The sequence below is a fragment of the Staurois parvus genome, unplaced genomic scaffold, assembly GCF_062004578.1.
Source record: "Staurois parvus isolate SC_StPar_1 unplaced genomic scaffold, SC_StPar_1.0 ptg001130l, whole genome shotgun sequence".
NCBI lineage: Eukaryota > Metazoa > Chordata > Amphibia > Anura > Ranidae > Staurois > Staurois parvus.
The window spans coordinates 633,886-657,270 of NW_028318926.1; the positions used below are offsets into that span (position 1 = coordinate 633,886).

Sequence of the window (23,385 nt, forward strand, 5' to 3'; positions counted from 1 at the left end):
GGCTGGAGAATCTGGAGGGAGAACACAGATCTCCAGTGAAGGGCTGACATCGCTCCTCACTGATCTCCTGAGTGTCATAAACTGTGAATGACCAGAGAGTAGCGATCCTCTGAATTGCAGCTATTCTCTGTGTCATAAACGGACACCTATGTTGCCAAAAGTATTGGCCCCGCCCTCCAAATCATGTGATTCAGGTGTTCCAATCCCCTCCATGGACACAGGTGTATACAATCCAGCCCCTAGGCATGCAGACTGCTTCTACAAACATTGGTGAAAGAATGGGTCGCTCTCAGGAGCTCAGTGACTCCAAGCGTGGTCCCGTGATAGGTTGTCACCTGTGCAATAAGTCCATCCGTGACATTTCCTGACTACTAAATATTCCACGCTCAACTGTTAGTGGGATTATACCAAAGTGGAAGCAACTGGGAACAACAGCAACTCAGCCACCAAGTGGTAGGCCATGTCACATGACAGAGCGGGGTCAGCGCATGCTGAAGCGCACAGTGCGCAGAAGTCAGCAACTGTCTGCAGAGTCAATAGCTAAAGATCTCCAAACTTGGTGTGGCCTTCAGATTAGCACAACAACAGTGTGTAGAGAGCTTCATGGAATGGGTTTCCATGGCCGAGCAGCTGCATCCAAGCCTTACGTCACCAAGTGCAATGCAAACCATCAGATGCTGTGGTGTAAAGCACGTGGCCACTGGACTCTAGAGCAGTGGAGACGTGTTCTCTGGAGTGACCAATCATGCTTCTCTGTCTGGCAATCCAATGGATGTGTCTGGGTTTGGCAGTTACAAGGAGAAAGGTACTTGCCTGACTGCATTCTGCCAAGTGTAAAGTTTGGTGGAGGAGGGATTATGGTGTAGGGTTGTTTTTCAGGGGTTGGGCTTGGCCCCCTAGTTCCAGTGAAGGGAACTCTTAAGGTGTCATCATACCAAGACATTTTGGACAATTTCATGCTCCCAACTTTGTGGGAAGAGTTTGGGGATGGCCCCTTCCTGTTCCAACATGACTGCACACCAGTGCACAAAGCAAGGTCCATAAAGACATGGAGGAGCCAGTTTGGGGTGGAGGAACTTGACTGGCCTGCACAGAGTCCTGACCTCAACCCCATAGAACACCTTTGGGATGAATAAGGGTCCTTTCACACAGGCATTCTGTTTATTTTCATCAGTTCAGTCATGTTTTTTCCAAGAAAAAACTGGATCAGTTCACATTAGTTCATATCAGTTTGCATCCGTTTTTTGCCAGTTTACATCCATTTTTCATCTGTTTTTTTCCCATTTACATCCTTTTTTGTCTGTTTACATCTATTTTTCATCTGTTCTGTTTTTTTTTTTAAATGGAAGAAAAATAGGGTTTTCTTCCATTCAAAAAAACAGATGTTAAAGGATGCGGATATTAACCGCTTGCCGCCCTGCCACTGTGTATATACGTGTGCAGGGCGGCAGTGGAGCGCAAAACCACGTTTAAAAACGGATTCCACGCTCCCGACACTTTCGCCGGCAGGGGGCGCGCGCGCGCGCTCCCGCCGACCCGCGGGTGACACTATTTGATCCAGGAGGGATCAATCATTAGATTTCAGCCAGTGATTTCTGGCTGAAATCACATGATCGGTCCCTGTCCTATCCTGTCCTGTGTTGACATACACACAGGGCAGGATATGATGTCATTCTTCTCTGCCTGGACACATCCCGTTCCAGACAGAGAAGAAGACATCCAAAAAGTGAGTACACAAGCACTACACTACAGTTAGAACACTCTAGGACACATTTAACCCCTTGATCGCCCCCCCCCCCTCCAGTTAACCCTTCACTGCCCTGTCACCAGTGTCACTGATCAGTGAAGCGATTTTTACTGATCAGTGTCGCTGGCGACTTCCGATAGAGTTAGCGCCCCACCCAGATAGCGCCAGATTGCCCGCCAGTACACCAGTAATCCCGTTTAACCCCTTGATCGCCCCCCCCCCCCTCCAGTTAACCCCTTCACTGCCCTGTCACCCAGTGTCACTGATCAGTGAACCAATTTTTACTGATCACTGTATCAGTGTCGCTGGCGACTTCCGATAGAGTTAGCGCCCCTCCCAGATAGCGCCAGCTTGCCCGCCAGTACACCAGTAATCCCGTTTAACCCCTTGATCGCCCCCCCCCTCCAGTTAAACCATTCACTGCCCTGTCACCCAGTGTCACTGATCAATGAACCAATTTTTACTGATCACTGTATCAGTGTCGCTGGCGACTTCCGATAGAGTTAGCGCCCCTCCCAGATAGCGCCAGCTTGCCCGCCAGTACACCAGTAATCCCATTTAACCCCTTGATCGCCCCCCCCCAGTTAACCCCTTCACTGCCCTGTCACCAGTGTCACTGATCAGTGAACCAATTTTTACTGATCACTGTATCAGTGTCGCTGGCGACTTCCGATAGTGTTAGCGCCCCTCCCAGATAGGGCCAGTTTGCCCGCCAGTACACCAGTAATCCCGTTTAACCCCTTGATCGCCCCCCCCCCCAGTTAACCCCTTCACTGCCCTGTCACCAGTGTCACTGATCAGTGAACCAATTTTTACTGATCACTGTATCAGTGTCGCTGGCGACTTCCGATAGTGTTAGCGCCCCTCCCAGATAGCGCCAGACTGCCCGCCAGTACACCAGTAATCCCGTTTAACCCCTTGATCGCCCCCCCTCAGTTAACCCCTTCACTGCCCTGTCACCCAGTGTCACTGATCAGTGAACCAATTTTTATTGATCACTGTATCAGTGTCGCTGGCGACTTCCGATAGAGTTAGCGCCCCTCCCAGATAGCGCCAGTTTGCCCGCCAGTACACCAGTAATCCCGTTTAACCCCTTGATCGCCCCCCCAGTTAACCCCTTCACTGCCCTGTCACCAGTGTCACTGATCAGTGAACCGATTTTTACTGATAACTGTATCAGTGTCGCTGGCGACTTCCGATAGTGTTAGCGCCCCTCCCAGATAGCGCCAGACTGCCCGCCAGTACACCAGTAATCCCGTTTAACCCCTTGATCGCCCCCCCTCAGTTAACCCCTTCACTGCCCTGTCACCCAGTGTCACTGATCAGTGAACCAATTTTTATTGATCACTGTATCAGTGTCGCTGGCGACTTCCGATAGTGTTAGCGCCCCTCCCAGATAGGGCCAGTTTGCCCGCCAGTACACCAGTAATCCCGTTTAACCCCTTGATCGCCCCCCCCCCAGTTAACCCCTTCACTGCCCTGTCACCAGTGTCACTGATCAGTGAACCAATTTTTACTGATCACTGTATCAGTGTCGCTGGCGACTTCCGATAGTGTTAGCGCCCCTCCCAGATAGCGCCAGACTGCCCGCCAGTACACCAGTAATCCCGTTTAACCCCTTGATCGCCCCCCCTCAGTTAACCCCTTCACTGCCCTGTCACCAGTGTCACTGATCAGTGAACCAATTTTTACTGATCACTGCATCAGTGTCGCTGGCGACTTCCGATAGTGTTAGCGCCCCTCCCAGATAGCGCCAGATTGCCTGCTAGTACACCAGTAATCCCATTTAACCCCTTAATCTCCCCCCCCCCAGTTAACCCATTCACTGCCCTGTCACCAGTGTCACTGATCAGTGAACCGATTTTTACTGATAACTGTATCAGTGTCGCTGGCGACTTCCGATAGTGTTAGCGCCCCTCCCAGATAGCGCCAGATTACCCGCCAGTACACCAGTAATCCCGTTTAACCCCTTGATCGCCCCCCCTCCAGTTAACCCCTTCACTGCCCTGTCACCAGTGTCACTGATCAGTGAACCAATTTTTACTGATCACTGTATCAGTGTGGCTGGCGACTTCCGATAGTGTTAGCGCCCCTCCCAGATAGCGCCAGTTTGCCCGCTAGTGCACCAGAAATCCCATTTAACCCCTTGATTGCCCCCCTCCCCCCCAGTTAACCCCTTCACTGCCCTGTCACCAGTGTCATTGATTACAGTGAACAGATTTTTACTGATCACTGTATTAGTGTCACTGGTGACTTCCGATAGTGTTAGCGCCCCTCCTAGATAGCGCCAGTTTGCCTGCTAATGCACAGGATTTTTTTTACCAAAAACATGGAGCAGAATACATTTTGGCTTAAATTTATGACTAACTTTGAGTTTACGATATATTTTTTATAGCTGAAAGTAGAAAATATTGTTTTTTTTCAAAATTTTTGTGGTTTTTTTGTTTATAGCGCAAAAAATAAAAAGCGCACAGGTGATCAAATACCGCCAAAAGAAAGCTCTATTTGTGTGAAAAAAAGGACGTCATTTTCGTTTGGGTGCAGCATTGCATGACCGCGCAATTATCATTTGAATTAGTGCAGCGCCAAACAGCAAAAAAAGGCCTGGTCATTAAGGGGGGTAAATCCTCTGGGGCTCAAGTGGTTAACAGATGTAAACAGATGATCGTCCTTTTACATCTGCTAGTCCATAGAAATACATGGGGTTTCTGTTTTTCACCTGTAAACAGACAGATGAAAAACGAATATACGGAACGCCCGTGTGAAAGGGGCATAAGACAGGTATTCAATTAAAGTTCACATGAATGTAAAGGCAGGCGTCCCAATACTTTTGGTAATACAGTGTATGTTGGTAAAAAATCAGTATGCCTGTTTGGATTGGAGTCTGATGGGCTTCTCCGAAGAAGACAAAGTGGCTTCATGAAAACCACCTTTGTGGTTATTAGAAGAGTATCTAATGTTGTTTTACATTCATGGACAAAAATCTTTCCCCCCCCCGAAATTTCTGTCAGATAACGCACCACTTCGCCCAGAAAATTGTTGCCATTACAAATGTTTCAGCATTCTCATGTTTATTTCTTTGTTTGTATTGGTATGACACAAAAAAAGTGGAGAAACAAAAAAGCCAAATCTGACACATTCCACGCAAAACTCCAAAAATGGACTGGACAAAATTATTGGTACCCTCAATTTAATATTTGGCAGCACACCCCTTGGAAAAAATACCTGAAACCAATGGCTTCCTGTAACCATCAATGAGTTTCTTCCACCTTCTACTGGAATTTTGGAGCGCTCTTCTTTCTCCAACTGCTCCAGGTCTCTCAGATTGGAAGGGTTCCTTTTTCCAACTGCTGTTTTGAGATCTCTCCACAGGACCTCTATGGGATTGAGATCTGGACTCATTGCTGGCCAGTTTAGTCCTCTCCAGCGCTTTGTCTGAAACCATTTCTGGGGGCTTTTTGACGTGTATTTTGGGTCATTGTCCTGCTGGAAGACCCATGATCTTAGATCATGACGGTCTTCCAGCAGGACAATGACAGAGACCCAACTGTCTGGCACTGGGCCCTACATTGCACCCCAGAATTCTTTGTTAGTCTTCAGATTTCATAATGCCATGTACACGGTCAAGACATCCTGTGCCTGAAGCAGCAAAGCAACCCCAAAACATCAGTGACCCCCCACCATGTGTGTCTGGAGGGACTGGATTCTTTTCTTTAAAGACCTCGTCGTTTTTTCTGAAAACAGTAGAATGATGGGCTTTACCAAAAAGCTGGAATTTTGTTTCATGTGTCCACAGCACATTCTCCCAAAAGGATTCTGGCTTCCTCAACTAAGTTTTGGCAAACTCCAAACTGGCTTTTTTATGTTTCTGTGTCAGCAGTGGAGTCCTCTTGGGTCTCCTACCATGGCGTCCCTTTTCATTCAGATGGTGACGTATAGTGAGAGCTGACATAGGTATACCTTGTGCCTGAAGGTCAGCTTGAATTTGTCTGGAAGTTGAATGAGGTTCTTTAGCCACCATTCCAACAATCCTTCATTGCAATCTTTGATCACTTTTTCTCTGTCCACGTCCAGGGAGATTAGGTACAGTGCATGGGCTGTAATCTTCTTGACAATGTTGTGCACAGTGGACACAGGAACATTAAGATCTGTGAATTGATACCAGTGAGTTTAATTACAGAACAGGAACATCACAAACTTGGAATGAGATTATTTCTTACAATTTTGAGAAGGTGCTGATAATTTTGTCCAAGCCCATTTTTGGGGTTTTGGGTGGAATGTGTTAGATTTGGCTTTTTGCTTCTCCACTTTTTTGTGTCATACCAATACAAGCAAAAGAAATAAACATGAGTGTTTGGCAATGGAAATTGCACTTGAACTGGGCTCAGAATTGTACCAGACTTTTTTTGAAAACACGCTAAGGCTAGCCCACACATACGAGTATGTGAACCGGCTCCAATGAAAACCGTTAATTGTAACAAATGAATTGATCTCAGAGACCTCTTCCATACACATTCCTGAAAAAAATTCCTCTGATTGTCCTTTAATTGTGCCCCTGGTGCTCCCATTTGCCCAATGAGGTAGACTTATAGTCCATAAGTGAGTGCAACACTTTATTTAATAAATAATTTAAAAAGAAGAAAAGGCACAATATTTTTTATTATTAGATTTCATGGCACTTATACGTATGGAGAAAAATTCCTAAGGAAGCGAGGAGACTCTCTAGTGGGAAGAGGGATAACTCCGTCCATCCATCCCCAGGAAAGAGGGATAATCTCATCCATTTACCACCAAGTCCATTTAAAGGGACACAAGCCTTTTATGACCTCACTTGACCACTTCCAGTCCGGACACTTTTACCCCCTTCCTGCCCAGGCCAATTTTCAGCTTTCAGCGCTATCACACTTTGAATGACAATTGCGCGGTCATGCTACACTGTACCCATATGAATTTTTTAGCATTTTTTGAGACAGATAAAGCTTTATTTTGGTGGTATTTATTCACCACTAGGATTTTTATTTTTTGCTATATAAATGAAAAAGTCCAAAAAGTTTGAAAAAAAGTGTATTTCTTATAAAATTTTGCAAATAATCTCTCTTCATAAATCTTGGCCAATATGAATTCTGTTATATTTTTAGTAAAAAAAAAAATAACCCAAATTAGTTTATAAACAAAAATTATAATTTTTAAACATTTTTTTTACGTTTTTATTTTTTTATACTATTTTTTTTTTTTACAGACTGTCACCCTAGCAGTACAGTGTTGTGAATAGCCTTGTACCATGTGACCTCTGTGATCATTTACAGATTTCACACATTTAGTAAGCAGGGGCGGACTGGCAACTCATGGGGCCCCCGGGCAATAGGGGATCATGGGGCCCCTGCGTCCTTGCCCAAACTCAAAAAAGCCTATGAAAAAGGTACCAGGGGCATCTCATGGGGCCCCCTCCTGATCCCGGGCCCTCAGGCAGTGCCCGAGTTTCCAAATGGTCAGTCCGCCCCTGGTAGTAAGCAATGATGTCACAAGTGACATCTTGCTTACTACTCTGCATGTGATCACTGATTGGCCAATCAGTGATCACATGATCGGGACCTCACACAGAGGTCCCTTACGACGATCGGTGTTCCACTGTGTCCGGATCGCGGTGCTGTGCGCTCCCGGAGAGCGTGCACAGCCCATAATGGCGGGTGCCGTTTATGAACGGCAACCTGCCCCTGGACTGCCACCGTCCGGCCGTTTATATACATGCTGGATTATTATTTATTTTCATTAAAAAATTTGATATAATTTATATTGCATTTGTTAGTGGAGCTCGACACTATTTTTTTACTTTATTTTCTATGACACAATGGTATGAGTATGTGTAAAGTGTAGGCAACCCACATATTATAATAGTTTTTTTTATCATTATACATATACACATATTTTATTTTAATATTTTTTTATTACAATATTGCTTTGTATACCATTTTAGCATCATTCACAGTATTTGTTTATTAACACTTTGCATACACCATAGTAGCTCACAAGACCCCACATTTTTGTATTCACAAATAGAGCATTCGTTTGGTGGTATTTAATCATCACTGGGGCTTTTGATTTTATTTGCTAAATTAATGAAAAAAAAGACCGAAAATGTTGAAAAAACCCCCCACATTTTTCTTTTGTTATAAAAATTTGCAAATAATCGTTCTTCATAAATTTAGGCCAAGATGTATTCTGCTACATTTCTTTGGTGAAAATAACTCAAATCAGTATTTATTATTTAGTCTGTAGGAAAGGTATGGAGTCCAAAAAGTATGGTATGTATCTGAAAATTGATCAATCCTGAAGTACTGACGGCCAATCTAATTTTTTGAGGCCCAAAAATGACAGGACAGTACAGATGTCCCCCAAATGACCCTTTTTTTGCAAAGTAGACAGTCCGAGGCATGGCAAATTGTCATCATTTTTAAAAAAATGAAAAAAATGAAAGAAAAAAAAAATCTAATTTTTTTTATACATACTATCACCAGTGCAATACAACGTCATTATATAACTGGTGTGGCGATGATCAGGGACACTGACTGGTGACAGTAAAAAACAAAAACAATTAATAATCTTTTTCAATTATTTTTAATTTTTTTTTTTTACTTTTGTTTACAATTTTTGTTCTTCATATCACACTGTGACCAGAGTAGTACAATGTTACCATAATAACATTGTACTACTCTGGGGAAGTGATCACATTTTTTTTTTTTTACACATTATTATTGCTTATAGCAAAGAATTTCATTGCCATAAGCAAGCATTTAACTGAATGAAATTGATTCATTCAGGTTTTTTGTTGTGATTAGTTGTGATTGGCCACAGCTAATAACATGGCACAGATGGGCTGTCATTGACCCAGTTTGTACCATGTGATTACTGTGACCAATCACAGCTAGTGACACAGTTGTATACAATGGATGGCATGAAAGGAAGCCATCCATTGTTTACAATTGTCATGTGACCTGCTGTGATTGGTCACAGCAGTCACATAGTACTGGCAACGGGCCAGTACACTGATCTGTCATCAACTGTGTCCGGTTGACACAGCCGGTGACAGATCCCGTCACAGCACGCCCCCATGGGCACACGCAAGGTGCAATCTGGGAGGATGTCATGTGACGCCCACCCGGATTGACGAGAGTCGTGCCCGGCCAATAGCAAAATGAGGGTTAAACACAAAAAAATACCAAAAATGCTTGTACATGCATATCTGATGCAATTTCATTGAAGTCTATGGAGCCAAAAACACACTGTGATGTGTGTAAAAAGGTTCTTGCACCTTTTGCAAAAAACGCATTTAACCACTTGCCGTCCGCCTGCTGTTTATAAACGGCAGGACGGTGGCACTCCAGGGGCGGGTTGCCATTCATAAACGACACCCGCCATTTCTAGCTGTGCACGCTCTCTGGGAGCGTGCAGCACTGCCGTCCGGTGCCCGCTGTGTCCTCCGGACACAGTGAACACTGATCGTCGGACGGGATCCCGATCATGTGATCACTGATTGGCCAATCAGTGATCACATGCAAAGATGTAAGCAAGATGTCACTTGTGACATCATTGCTTACTACGTGTGAAATCTGTGAATGATCACAGAGGTCACATGGTACAAGGCTATTCACAACAGCCTGTACCATGTGACAAGCTGTGACCAATCACAGCTCACTCAGTATTTCTCAATGGCTGCAAGAATGCAGACAGAGAGGAGAAAAGATTGCTTTTACATCCTATATGGGTGTAAAAGCAATCACTGTAAAAAAAAAAAAAAACATCTTCATCACCCCCCACAAGTAGTACAGTGTCACCATGGTGACACTGTACTGCTAGGGTGACAGTATGTAAAAAAAACCAACAAAAAACATAAATAATAATATAAAAAAAAAATACAAATGTAAAAAAAAATGTTTAAAAAATATAATTTGTGGTTTATAAACTAGTTTGGCTTATTTTGTTTTTTACTAAAAAAGATATCGGAATACATTTCGGCCAAGATTTATGATGAAAGATTATTTATTTGCAAAATTTTCTAAGAAAAACCCTTTTTTTCAAAATTTTTGGACTTTTTCATTTACATAGCAAAAAAATTAAAAATCCCAGAGGTGAATAAATACCACGAAAATAAATCTTTATCTGTCTCAAAAAAAATGGTAAAAAATTCATATGGGTACAGTGTTGCATGACCGCGTAATTGTCATTCAAAGTGTGATAGCTCTGATAGCTGAAAATTGTCCTGGTCAGGAAGGGGGTGAAAGTGTCCGGTCTGGAAGTGGTTAAGGAAACTGCATACATTTGAAAGGCACCCATAGGAAACAGTGTTAAATGGATTGTGCGACATTTCTGCAGCTCTGCAAATGTACTTAGAATGCACAGATGTGAACCTACCCATAGTGTTCATAGAGTCCTGTACATGACTGCAACTAACATGCACTGCTCCTTCCAAACAAATGGAAGTGGGGGGGGGGAAAAGGAGAGGTTCGGAGCTCACAGAGGACGTTACAGGGAGGCAGAAAAACACCGTAGGAAATTATTTAATGAAAAACATATTACAGGGCCATTAAGTGGTGGATGTGTATGGATTATTGGTGGAAAATAGGGATATCGTTTATTGTCACGTTAAGTCTCCCTCTCTCTCTCTCTTCATTTCTCATCTTCTCCCCCCCCCTCTCTCCTTCTCTCTCCCCCTCTTCTTCTCTCCCTTTCTCTCCCCCCCCCTCTCCTTCTCCCTCTTCCCCCTCTCTCTTTTCTTCTCTCTCTCCCCCCTCTCCCTCTCTCTCTCCCCCCTCTCCTTCTCTCTCCCTCTCTCCCCTCTCCTTTTCCCTCTCCCCCCTTCTCTCCCCCCTTCTCTCTCTCCTTCTCCCTCTCTCTCCTTCCCCCTCTCCCCTTTCTCTCTTTCTCTCTCCGTCTCCCTATTTCTCTCCCTCTCTCTCCTTCTCCCTATCTCTGTCTCCTTCGTTCTCTCTCCCCCTCTCTCTCACTCTCTCCTTATCCTCCCTCTCTTTCTCCTTCTCTCCCCCCTCTCTCTCCTCCCCCCCCCCTCTCTCACCCTCTCTCTCTCCCTTTCTCCTTCCTTCTCTGTCCCTCCCTCTCCCCCCTCTCTCTCCCCCCTCTCCTCTCCCTCTCCCCCTCTCCTCTCTCTCTCCCCCTCTCCTCGGTCTCCCCCTCTCCTCTCTCTCCCCCCCTCTCCTCTCTCTCCCCCTTTCTCTCTTCTTCTGCCCCCTCGCCTCCCCCCTCTCATTCTCTCTCCCTCCCTCTCCCTCTCATTTTCCCCCTCTCTCCCCCCTTCTCTCTCTCTCTCTTCTTCTCCCTCCCCCTCTCCCCTCTCTCTGCCCCTCTCCTCTCTCTCCCCCCCTCTCCTCTCTCTCTCTCCCTCTCTCTCTTCTTCTCCCCCTCTCCCCCCTCTCATTCTCTCTCTCCCTCTCATTTTCCCCCTCTCTCCCCCCTTCTCTCTCCCTCTCCCTCTCTCTCCTTCCCCCTCTCTCCTTTTTTCTCTCTCTTTCTCTCTCCGTCCTCCCTATTTCTCTCCCTCTCCCCCCTATCTATGTCTCCTTCTCCCCCCTCTCTCCTTCTCTCTCCCTCCTCCCTCTCTCCTTCTCTCTCTCTCCCTCCTCTCTCTCCTTCTCTCTCCCTCTCTCCCCCCCTCTCCTCTTCCCTCTTTCTTTCTCTCTCTCCTCCCTCTCTCTCTCTCTCCTCCTTTCTTCTCCTTCTCTCTCTCTCCTTCTCCTTCCCCTTCTCTCTCCTTCTATTTCTATCCCCTTCTCTCTCTCTTTCTCCTCTTCCTCTCTCTCCTTTCTTCCTCTCTCTCCTTTCTCCCTCTCTCTCCTTTCTCCCTCTCTCTCTCCCCTTCTCTCTTTCTCCTTCTTCCTCCTTCTCTCTCTCTAGCCCCCCCCCCCCCCTCAACATACACACATGCATACATATTCCAAAGACATGCTGGTAGGTTAATTGGATCCGGTCTAAATTGGCCCCAGTATATGAATGTGAGTTAGGGACTTTAGATTGTACACCCCTTGAGGGTTAGGGACTGATGTGAATGTACTATATATATATATGTAAAGCGCTGTGTAAATTGACGGCGCTATATAAGTACCTGAAATAAATAAATAAATCTGAAAGTAAGCTTTTTTATTTTTTTCCTGCTCTGTTGTGGCCGTCCTTCTCCTTCTCCCTCTCTGTTGCCTTCTCATCGCTCTCTCTTGTCCTCATCTCCTCCTGCGCTTAGCAGCTGCAGCCTGACGCTGTGACACATGAGCGCTGCACTGGCTGTCGGATGTAAGATGATAGGGGATCAGGATTGGGGGGGAGGGGGGAGGTTTCCTTTGGATTCCCCTGGGCTCCGTTACCTGGATTGACTCTGTGCTGCAGTAATGATTTGTCTGGTGGGAAGCCAGATACAGAGAGCAGAGTGTGATGGAGAAAGGGAGGCCTCCGCAGACAGAGGAAATGTGTCCATAGGAAGGAGGGAGGGCCTGTATACATACAGGGAGAACATTTCATTAAAATAATCCCTGTTTATGTACACTATTAGTGCTTATATTATACAAAGACTTACATTTGTAGGTTGTATACTGTGCAAGGCCTACATGTACAATATACATCAGCTGGGTCTCTGCTGTTGCCAAAGCAGTACATGAGTGTTTACGGCATTAAAGTGGTCAAAAGGTAGTTTTTTGGGGTTTTTTTTACCTTTTAAAGTGGTTGGAAACCTCAGAAATGGGATATGAACAAAGCATATCCCTCTACAGTGTGTGCTTGTCTCTTTCCAGAGCACTAAGTGTCATTTCTGTCTGCTGCCTCTTTCCTCAGCATGAGTCACTTCTCACAAATTTTCCTGACACCAAGAGAAAAATGGTGACAGGGGAGGGACCTCCAGCAGATTGACAGCCTCAGCTTTGTTCCTGTGTTTTGTGTGGAGGGGGAGGGGGGGTGTCCCTTCTCTCCAATCAGCTCTCAGACAGAACTCTCTTCACTGAGCTCTGCAGTGTTTAATTTCAGCTCCCCCCCCTTTTTTTCTGAACTCTCAGGCAAGCCATATATATATTTCAGCACTTTGAATGAATGTAGATACAAATTTAGATAAACAGGTACAACTTATAGAGGATGATTTGTTTCATCTCTGTGTATTCACTGGGCAAATGTAAGGGTTTACCGCCACATTAATGTCGTTCTTTAGTCTTAGGCTAGGTTCACATCTGGCGTTTTATGATCTCAGGCAGAATTGCTGCGATTCTGCCTGCAATCCCAAATCGCTCTAATGACAAAATGCACCACGCCTGTTTACTGGGCCATGGATAAGGGGGTACAACCAGTCCTCCTGTACAGGACCCAAGTCAGCCGGGGGGGCCCAGGCATCCTTAACTGCTGCATTAAGTAGAGCCACAGAAGGAGTCTGAGGAATGGGCAGCCCCGTAACTTTATGAAACATAGCAAAGACACCATTCCAAAAGCCTCTCAGCTGTGGACATTCCACCATACAAGAAACATGGATCCATCATGCCACATCCCCTGAAACAGAGGGGAGAAGCCGATGGATTCATTTTAGCTAATCATACTCCAACCAAGTACCATCAGGTAAGTAGTTTAACATTAGCTTCTATTAAAGTTACATTCATGATACCAGAGCAGGATCTCAAAAAACGCTTATGCCAGACTTCAGTCTCGACCTCTTCCCCAAGATCCTTCTCCCAGTCAGACATGTAAGAAAACTTAGAAGGAAAAGCCAGTAGCAGTCCATATATGAGAGAGAGACCCCCTCTTTTGGCCTGTGTCCTGTGTGCACCACTTTTCATATGGAGTGACCCTACATTGATCTGGCATGAGGGAACACACACAAATTTGAGATCTGGAAGAAATGGAATTGTTCCTTTTGGGGCATTTCTAGAACCTCGACACAGCGTAAATGGGTAAAAAAACTGCCCAATCCGATATAGCCCCTTGCCAAGCCACCATTTAAATGCCTTAATATTCCTCCTTGGCGGAAAGTTAGGGTTATTAAAAATATGGGCCAGCGGACAGAAACCAATGCAGAGTTATCCTTGAGCTTGTCCCATAACTAAACCAATTGAGACAACGTTGGAACCAGGATAGGCGGATGGTTACGAGGGGGACACCAAAGTAAATAGTCTAAAGTGAAACCCGGAACCGCCATCCTCTCCATTTACACCCAATCTGGTTTATTACTTCTCCTGTATACCACCGAGAGATGGGTCAGTTGTGCCACCTGATAATACCTATGAATGTCTGGGAGTCCTAACTCACCCCTTGTCTTAGGACAGAAGATAATCTTTTTAGCGAGGCGATGGCCCTTGTTGCCCCAAACATACCGAATTACTGAAGATTGAAAGTTCTCCAACACCAATCATGGGACAAGGATGGGGAGAGACCTAAAGTAATAGAGAAGCCGTGGGAGCAAGGTCAATTTAGCTGAACGTAGTCTGCCCAGCCAGGAAAGATTATGTGCCGACCACTTCTGTAGATCTGCCTCAAGCTTATGAAGAAGTGGTGGATAATTGAATTTATAAAGGGATCCACAGGAGCCATAAGCTGCACACCCAAATACGGAATGTGGGTGTCACTCCACTCAAAGGGAAATGAATCCTGTAGTTGAGTAATCAATCCTGCTGGAACAGAGACATTCAGAGCTAACAACTTAGTCATATTAACCTCTAAACCCGACAGCCTCCCAAAATCCCGTAATAGGTGGACCACCTTGGCAGTACAGGTTAACGGAGAGGTTAAAAACATCAAAAGGTCATCCGCAAACAGCGAGCACTTGTGCTCTTGTGGACCGCAGTGTACCCCTCGTATATCCGGGTCAGTCCGAATTGCTACCGCAAGGATCTCAATTTCCATGGCAAAAATTAAGGGAGATAAGAGACACCCTTGCCGAGTATCGCGAGCATTCTGGATTGACTGGGAGTATTGACCTTGGGAGCGAACCTGTGCTAGCAGGGAAGAATAAAGGGCCTGTAGTATGCCTAAAAAACATGGACCGAACCCCAGCCTTCTAAGACCCTAAAAAGATAGGGCCAGGACACCGTGTCAAAGACCTTCTGTATATCTATGGATAGTATAAATCCTTCCTGGGGGTGGACCACCATCCCAGTGGGAGCGCAGCACGGACACTATCATTAATCGCTGTACGGATCTGGTCTGGTCCTTGTCTTCCTGGTATGAAACCTACCTAATCTATATGTATATAAGCACTGATAAAAGAGGATATGCGATTAGCTAAGATCTTAGTCAGAAGTTTCAAATCATTATTGATGAGTGAAATAGGTCTATAGTTACGAACATCTCCAGGATCCTTAGCCGGTTTGGGGACAATGGTATTATAGGCCATGTTCAGGGAGGGATCCAGAGGCTCCCCATCCCGTAGGGAATTAAAGAAACAAACTAAATATGAGGATAGGGTGGTAGCAAATTTTTTATAATATAATAAAGAAAAGTCATCCGGGCCAGGGCAGAGCCTTTCCTGGCATGCTTGATTGCTCTGATAACCTATTCCCAAAGATAAGGGCCTCCAGCTTATTTTTGTGAGCCACTGTCAGACGAGGCAATGGTCAGTCCTGCAACAGCTTCCCTGGAGACTGAGGACCCTGACTGATATTGCCTAGAGTAAAAGGCATGAAACTCCTCCATTATTTTTTGCGGATTTTAGTTATATCACCCCAGGACAGATTTTATTTTTGGCAATGTATGGGACCAACAAAGTATTTTTGATGTCGTTAGGCCACCTCTGGCATGTAAGGATGTGGTTGTCATCCTTTGTAGCATTTGGAAAAGAATATTTCTTCTCACAATATTTGCAGACTGCAGCTCTGCACTCAGGGAAAATTGCACTGTGGAAATATTTCCAAACTCTAGAAGTCAGTCTCACCAGAGAAGGAAAAGAAAAACCAATTTACTGAGCAGACTATAGTAATACATAATGCTGCGATAATGGAGAACATTAATAGGAATTGTTGAAAGGTTATAAAGATAAACTAATTTGTCAAATTTACCCTCTTACCTGTCATTGAAGACCTGATAGGACAGAAATGATCATCTGCTGTATCCCAATAATCACCCAACTGTAGGAGGTACAAGATGTAGCCCACAAGCAAACTAAACTGGAGACTTTGCCCTGCACTGCCCCCTAGTGGCAGAAATGTATATTTCCCTTTTTTGAGAGCTGCACTGAGAAGTACAGTGTTACTTGAATTGTATTCCAGGATTCAGCTGAGAGTACTTGCAATAGTTTAAGACTGCATATAAAGTCTCAGAAATCTTTCTTTAAAGTCTTCATGTTCTATAGATTGAATACCATGTCATATATATATTATTGATCATATATATTATGTTCCACACTTTTTCCCCAATTTTTCCAGAAAAAAAAATGGAAATTGAAAACAAAACAGAATAAAAACTGATTTTTTTCCCAATTTTCCCATTTTTTTCTTCAAACCTTCCCCATCTCTAGTTAGGACCAGGTCTGGACAACAGCACAAGGCCCAAGCTAGGAGCGGGTTATGTGATTGCTGTCTGTCTACACTGGAGAGATACACCCGCTCTGTAAGTCTTGTGACCATTGCCAGTAGGACAGAAAGTGATTGGAAATCCAAAATGTTACAGTTTTCACTGGAACAGGATTAGAGGAGAATTCTTTCAATTGGAACACCTGTTTTTGCCACAACATTTTAAAAGGAGATTTCCTCTCACTTCATATTGTGCCTCCAACACAGGAACTGAAGAGAAATTTCTCCAATGGGACAGAGAGAAAAAACAAATGCACATGGGTTCTAACCATTAAAGATGAATTCCAGACATAAAAAAACTTTCAATAAAAGGATTTTATTAAAAAATAAATGCACATCTTTTTGCAGGTAAAAGTGGATTTATTTTTTTACACTGCAGGCTGTAAAGCATTGCACCCACTATCATGCACTATCATTGTGGGTGCAATGCCAGGATCCTGCAGATTCTCAGTCAGCTGTCTGCCTTTACACGACGCACAGGCAGGCAGTTACTGAACTGCAGGAAAAACCAATGAACTATGAGAGCGCTCATAGCTCATTGAGAACTACAAGCTGTCTGCCACAGTGGCTGATGATACTTGTAGTTCATTCATTCACAGGACTCTGTGAATGAATGATGCGGCTATGTGGGCAGGACTTAGCCTTTCAATACAGTATATTCCTCAATAGCCATAAAGGGTGTAAATCCACTTTGCGTGCATCAAATATTCTTCCAAACTAATTTTTTACATAAATGTGGCAGTATCATCATCATGTTGCTGTACACAGCCTGTACAGATAGCAGAGCTGTTGAAGGGACCCTGAAAGTTCCTCCTGCTACAGGCTGCCTGCAGAAAAATACAGGAGGGGGCGGAGACAAGACCAGTCACCCTGCACAAGTAGAGAGAGCAGCAGTGAGCAGTCGTTATTACAGGAAGTCCCTGCACAGGGGTAAAGTCTTACGTTGGATTACTGCACATATATGGAAGAAATACACCAAGCTCACCAAGACTCAAGGAAGAATACGCATGATGAATGGATTTAGACTACATTTGCTTATCCTGGAGTTTAGCTTAACCACTTCCCCGCCGCCCTATAGCAGATATACTGCTAGAGGGCGGCAGGGGTGCGCAAAATCACGTATATATATACATGATCTTGCATTTCTAGGTAGGGGGCGCGTGCGAGGCGAGGCTGTCAATCACCAGGGCCCCGGCCGGTAATTACTTGCTGGCGCCCGGTGATTTCCGACGATCACCGACGGAGAGGAGCACTGTTTTGTTTACTAACAGTCCTCTTCTCTCTCAGCTCGGGCACACTGCTGTGGATGGCTGTGCACAGCACAGCCATCCACAGCTGTGTGAATACAGTGAAGCACACAGACACCGCCCCCTAGTAAACACGCCCTACACACAGTTAACCCTTTGATCGCCCCTCATGTTAACCCCTTCCTGCCTAGTGCCATTAGTACAGTGTCAGTGCTTTTTTTTAGCACTAATCAGTGTAAATTATTATTTTTTTTTTTACTAGTAATGGCGGTGATCAGCGACTTATAGCGGGACTGCGGCAGACATTCTGACACTGGGGGGGAACTGACGTGGTGTCACTGACATCCCCAGTGACACCACGTCAGTTCCTCCCCAGTGTCAGAATGTCTGCCGCAGTCCCGCTATAAGTCGCTGATCGCCGCCATTACTAGTAAAAAAAAAAAAAAATAAAATCCCAGTATCTATACCGTCATTTGTAAATGCTAAAACTTTCACGTAAACCAATTAATTTACACGTATTGGGATTTTTTTTTAGCAAAGACATGGAGCAGAATACATTTTGGCCTAAATTTATGACGAAATTTGATTTTTTTTATTTTTTTACTGGACAAGTTTAATAGCAAAATGTCAAAAATATTGTTTTTTTTTCTCAAAATTGTTGGTCTTTTTTTTTTTATAGCGCAAAAAATAAAAAATGCACAGGCGATCAAATACCACCGAAAGAATTGTGGGAAAAAATTGTGGGAAAAAAGGGACGTAAATTTCATTTGGGTGCAGCATTGCACGGCTGCGCAATTGTCAGTTAAAGTAACGCAGCGCCGTAATGCAAAAAATGGCCTGATCAGGAAGGGGGGGGGGGGGGGGGAATGCTCAGGAGGGCAAGTGCTTAAAGTATTTCATGAAAACCCTTTTTTTGTTGGAGATGGACTTGCCGCTGATGTATGATGCAGCACACATTTGGAATTTTGGTGATCGAGTAGAGCCTGATAAATCTTGTTTCCTTTTATTTTTTTCTGGCTGAAGGACAATAGATTTGGACCACAAGCACACATGTAAGGGCTGATGAAGGGGGATTAAGCAGATCATCTGCCTTATCAAAACATGGCCCGGCTTGTTTATTCAGCATCGGCTGCCGCTGGGTAGCAGCACAGTCATGCCCCATCGCTGGACGCTGTTATATGCTGCGACTGTGACCTCTTGGGGATACTGCCCTTTACACTGAAAAAAGCTACTGAAAACTGATATTTCAGTGTTTGGTGAAAACAAATGCAGCCACCGTATCGAAGGACTGGTAAGCTGCAATATATAAAAAAACTTTTCTTGGGTTTGAAAAGACTTTGACAGCCTCTACTGTTTCTAGAGTCTACTGAGATTTCTGCGTTGAGGTTCCTGGTCTGATTTGCTCATTATAAGGGGCTCCTACCATCTCTGCTGACTTTTTTTTTAATGGTGGAAATTATAACAGGAGGAACTGGAGCATACAAAGGTGGGTGGAAATATTCAAAACCTATAAGTGGACAGTTCCAGAGCTTGGAGTTATCGCCAGGAGATCTCACTGCTGGAATGTCCAAGACATCTAAAGTGCCAGGGAAAGACTGACCACAGCAGGCCTCATTTATAACTAATATATCAGTTCTGCCTAGACTGGCCCTTTGAAGACCTTAGTTGGCAGCAGGGTCGGACTGACCATTTGGAAGCTCGGGCACTGCCCGAGGGCCCGGGGTCAGTAGGGGGCCCCATGAGATGCCCCTGGTACCTTTTTCATAGGCTTTTTTGAGTTTGGGCAAGGACACAGGGGCCTCATGATCCCCTATTGCCCGGGGGCCCCATGAGTTGTCAGTCCGCCCCTGGTTGGCAGTTACCTTCTGAATGCCCAGTCCAGCTGCCTTCCCATGCCATGGCCCAATTTTGTCAGTCCAAATGTTCTCTATATTTATATTAGATATGGTCATAGGACTGGGTTTGTATATTAGCCGTAGTCATGGGGCTGTATTTGCTCTGTACATGTACATTAAACATGGTCACAGGACAGTTTTTGATCTCTAATCTACCTTGGACATGGTCATCGAGCTATGTTTGCTCTCTACATCTGCATTCAATAAAGTCACAGGACTGTGTATGCTTTCTAGATCTCCATTAGACATGGTCATCGGGCTGTGTATGCTCTCTACATCTACATTAGATATAGTCATGGGGGTTTGTATGCTCTCTGTATGCTCTCTACTTCCACATTAGACATGGTCATGGGGCTGTGTTTGCTCTCTAAATCTACATTAGATATAGTCATGGGGGTTTGTATGCTCTCTATATGCTCTCTACTTCCACATTAGACATGGTCATGGGGCTGTGTTTGCTCTCTAAATCTACATTAGGCATTGTCATGGGGACTGTGTTTGTCTACATACTCTCTACATTTACATTAGATCTGTTCAGGGGACAGTGTTTGCGATCTATATTTTTATTAGTTGTAGTTCTAAATCTTCATTAGGCATGGTCATGGGGCTGTGTTTGCTCTCTATAAGTTCTCTACATCTACAGTTGACATGGTCATGGGGCTGTGTTTGCTCTCTATAAGTTCTCTACATCTACATTAGATATGGTCATGGGTCTGTGTATGCTCTCTACATCTACAGTAGATATGGTCATGGGGCTGTGTTTGCTCTCTATAAGTTCTCTACATCTACATTAGACATGGTCATGGGTCCGTGTATGCTCTCTATATGCTCTCTACATCTACAGTAGATATGGTCATGGGTCTGTGTATGCTCTCTATATGCTCTCTACATCTACAGTTGACATGGTCATGGGGCTGTGTATGCTCTCTATAAGTTCTCTACATCTACATTAGATATGGTCTTGGGTCTGTATATGCTCTCTACATCTACAGTAGACATGGTCATGGGGCTGTGTATGCTCTCTATAAGTTCTCTACATCGCTTCTCTGCCTTTTGGCTAAGATCAAGTGTAGTATCTGTTCTTATCAGTGTCCAGTGGGGGTGCTCCCGACCATTCTAGCTTTGCGGGGATGGTTGTTGTAAAGTACCCTCACTGGTATGATGGGGGTCTGGATGGCTATTACGGGGGGAACAGAAACCGGGGAGCGCCATGATTCGTTCTGGGGCCTCGGGAGTAATTCTCCTTTGGAACGTCTGAAGGACCCAGTACCTCTTGATTTGGACGATCTACCTTGGTCTGGCCAGGGGCTGGGGACGCAAAAAGTCTGCAAACTCAGTGCCCCCTGGGGAAGACGCTCTCAGGGGTGTCACTAGTAACACTTGGGTGTGGGACCCCACGGTGTGAAGATGACACATGGCCACTGTTTTTCACCTCTTTTTGCACAGCGCCCTAAGGACCAGGTCTTTTGGCTAAGTCCAGGGCAATTTTTGCTATGGGCCTCAGGGCCTGGTCTGTGCACAATTCGGCATGGTACCACTTTTTTATTTTTTCTTTATTATTATTTATTATGCACTCCCACGTTTGTCACTTTTTCTGCTCTTATGTGTGTGTTTTTCACGGATGGAGGGTGTGGGTCCTCGGGCCTACCCTGAAGTCTAGGGGGAGGATGTGTGGCCTTTTGGTTCCTTCCTCCCCTGATCCCTAGGGGGCTTTTCTTCGGGAGAGCCCCCTTGCCTAGTACTGGATGTCTGGCTTCGGCTGGGCATAGGGAACGATGGTCTACCAGGCCTTTTGGCCAGGAGGACCAATTGGGAACCTTGTCCCCGTCAGGAGCTTCGTGCCCCGGGGGATCAGGGTAAGCGGTCCAAGCCCCTTTAGGGGTAGGACACAGCACACCCCTAAGTGCACTTTTTCGTGTGGTGTTTTGCACTTGCACATTTTTTGTGAACACTTACGGGTTTTTTCGTTATAGTTGCACGTTTGCGGACTTAAAAAAAAAAAAAAGTTCTCTACATCTACATTACTTATTGTCTTGGGTCTGTGTATGCTCTCTACATCTACAGTAGACATGGTCATGGGTCTGTTAATGCTCTCTATATGCGCTCTACATCTACAGTAGACATGGTCATGGGTCTGTGAATGCTCTCTATATGCTCTCTACATCTACATTCGACAAGGTCACATGACTGTGTTTGCTTTCTAAATCTTTAGATATGGTCTTTTAGCTATGTTTGCGCCTTATATGCTTTTTAAATCTACATTAGATAAGGTCATCAGGTGGTGTTTGCTTTCTGTATGCTCCCTACACCTACATTAGACATGGTCATGGGTCTGTGAATGCTCTCTACATCTACCTTCAACGAGGTCACAGGACTGGGTTTGCTTTCTAAATCTTTAGATATGGTCAGTGAGCTATGTTTGCGCTTCATATGCTTTCTAAATCTACATTAGATATGGTCATCAGGCGGTGTATGCTTTTTATATGCTCCCTACACCTAAATTAGACATGGTCATGGGTCTATGAATGCTCTCTATTTGCTCCCTACATCTCCATTAGACATGGTCATGGGTCTGTGAATGCTCTCTATTTGCTCTCAACATCTACATTCAACGAGGTCACAGGACTGGGTTTGCTTTCTAAATCTTTAGATATGGTCATTGAGCTTTGTTTGCGTTTTATATGCTCCCTACATCTACATTAGATATGGTCATGGGTCTGTGAATGCTCTCTATATGCTCTCTAAATCTACAATAGACATGGTTATGGGTCTGTGAATGCTCTCTATATGCTCTCTACATCTACATTCGACAAGTTAATAGGACTGTGTGTGCTTTCTAAATCTTTAGATATGGTCATTGAGCTTTGTTTGTACTTTATATGCTCCCTACATCTACATTAGATATGGTCATGGGGCTGTGTATACTTTCTATATGCTCCCTACACCTACATTAGACATGGTCATGGGTCTGTGAATACTCTCTATACATCTACAGTAGACATGGTCAATGGGCTGTTTATGCTCTCTATATGTTCTCTAAATCTACAGTAGACATGGTCATTGGGCTGCGTATGCTGTCTATATGCTCTCTACATCTACATTCAGCAAGGTCACAGGACTGTGTTTGCTTTCTAGATCTTTAGACATGGTCATTGAGCTGTGTTTGCTCCTTATATGCTTTCCAACTCTAAATCTATTACATTAGGCATGGTCATGGGGCTGTGTATGTTTCCTATATGCTCTCTACATCTATAGGAGACATGGTCATGGGGCTGTGTATGTTTCCTATATGCTCTCTACATCTATAGGAGACATGGTCATGGGGCTGTGTATGTTTCCTATATGCTCTCTACATCTATAGGAGACATGGTCATGGGGCTGTGTATGTTTCCTATATGCTCTCTACATCTATAGGAGACACGGTCATGGGGCTGTGTATGTTTTCTATATGCTCTCTACATCTATAGGAGACACGGTCATGGGGCTGTATATGTTTCCTATATGCTCTCTACATCTATAGGAGACACGGTCATGGGGCTGTGTATGTTTTCTATATGCTCTCTACATCTATAGGAGACACGGTCATGGGGCTGTGTATGTTTCCTATATGCTCTCTACATCTGTATGAGACACGGTCATGGGGCTGTGTATGTTTCCTATATGCTCTCTACATCTATAGGAGACACGGTCATGGGGCTGTGTATGTTTTCTATATGCTCTCTACATCTGTATGAGACACGGTCATGGGGCTGTGTATGTTTCCTATATGCTCTCTACATCTATAGGAGACACGGTCATGGGGCTGTGTATGTTTTCTATATGCTCTCTACATCTGTATGAGACATGGTCATGGGGCTGTGTATGTTTTCTATATGCTCTCTACATCTGTATGAGACATGGTCATGGGGCTGTGTATGTTTTCTATATGCTCTCTACATCTGTATGGGACACGGTCA

General features: G+C 44.6%; 1 protein-coding gene and 1 pseudogene across 1 annotated transcript in view; both read left to right on the top strand.

Moving 5' to 3' along the window:
- The window catches only part of LOC149439394 (DNA (cytosine-5)-methyltransferase 3A-like), a 449,390-nt gene that overhangs the window by 132,254 nt on the left and 293,751 nt on the right, over window positions 1-23,385 (top strand). The window lies entirely within an intron of this gene.
- On the top strand, window positions 20,467-20,626 carry LOC149439396 (U2 spliceosomal RNA; annotated as a pseudogene).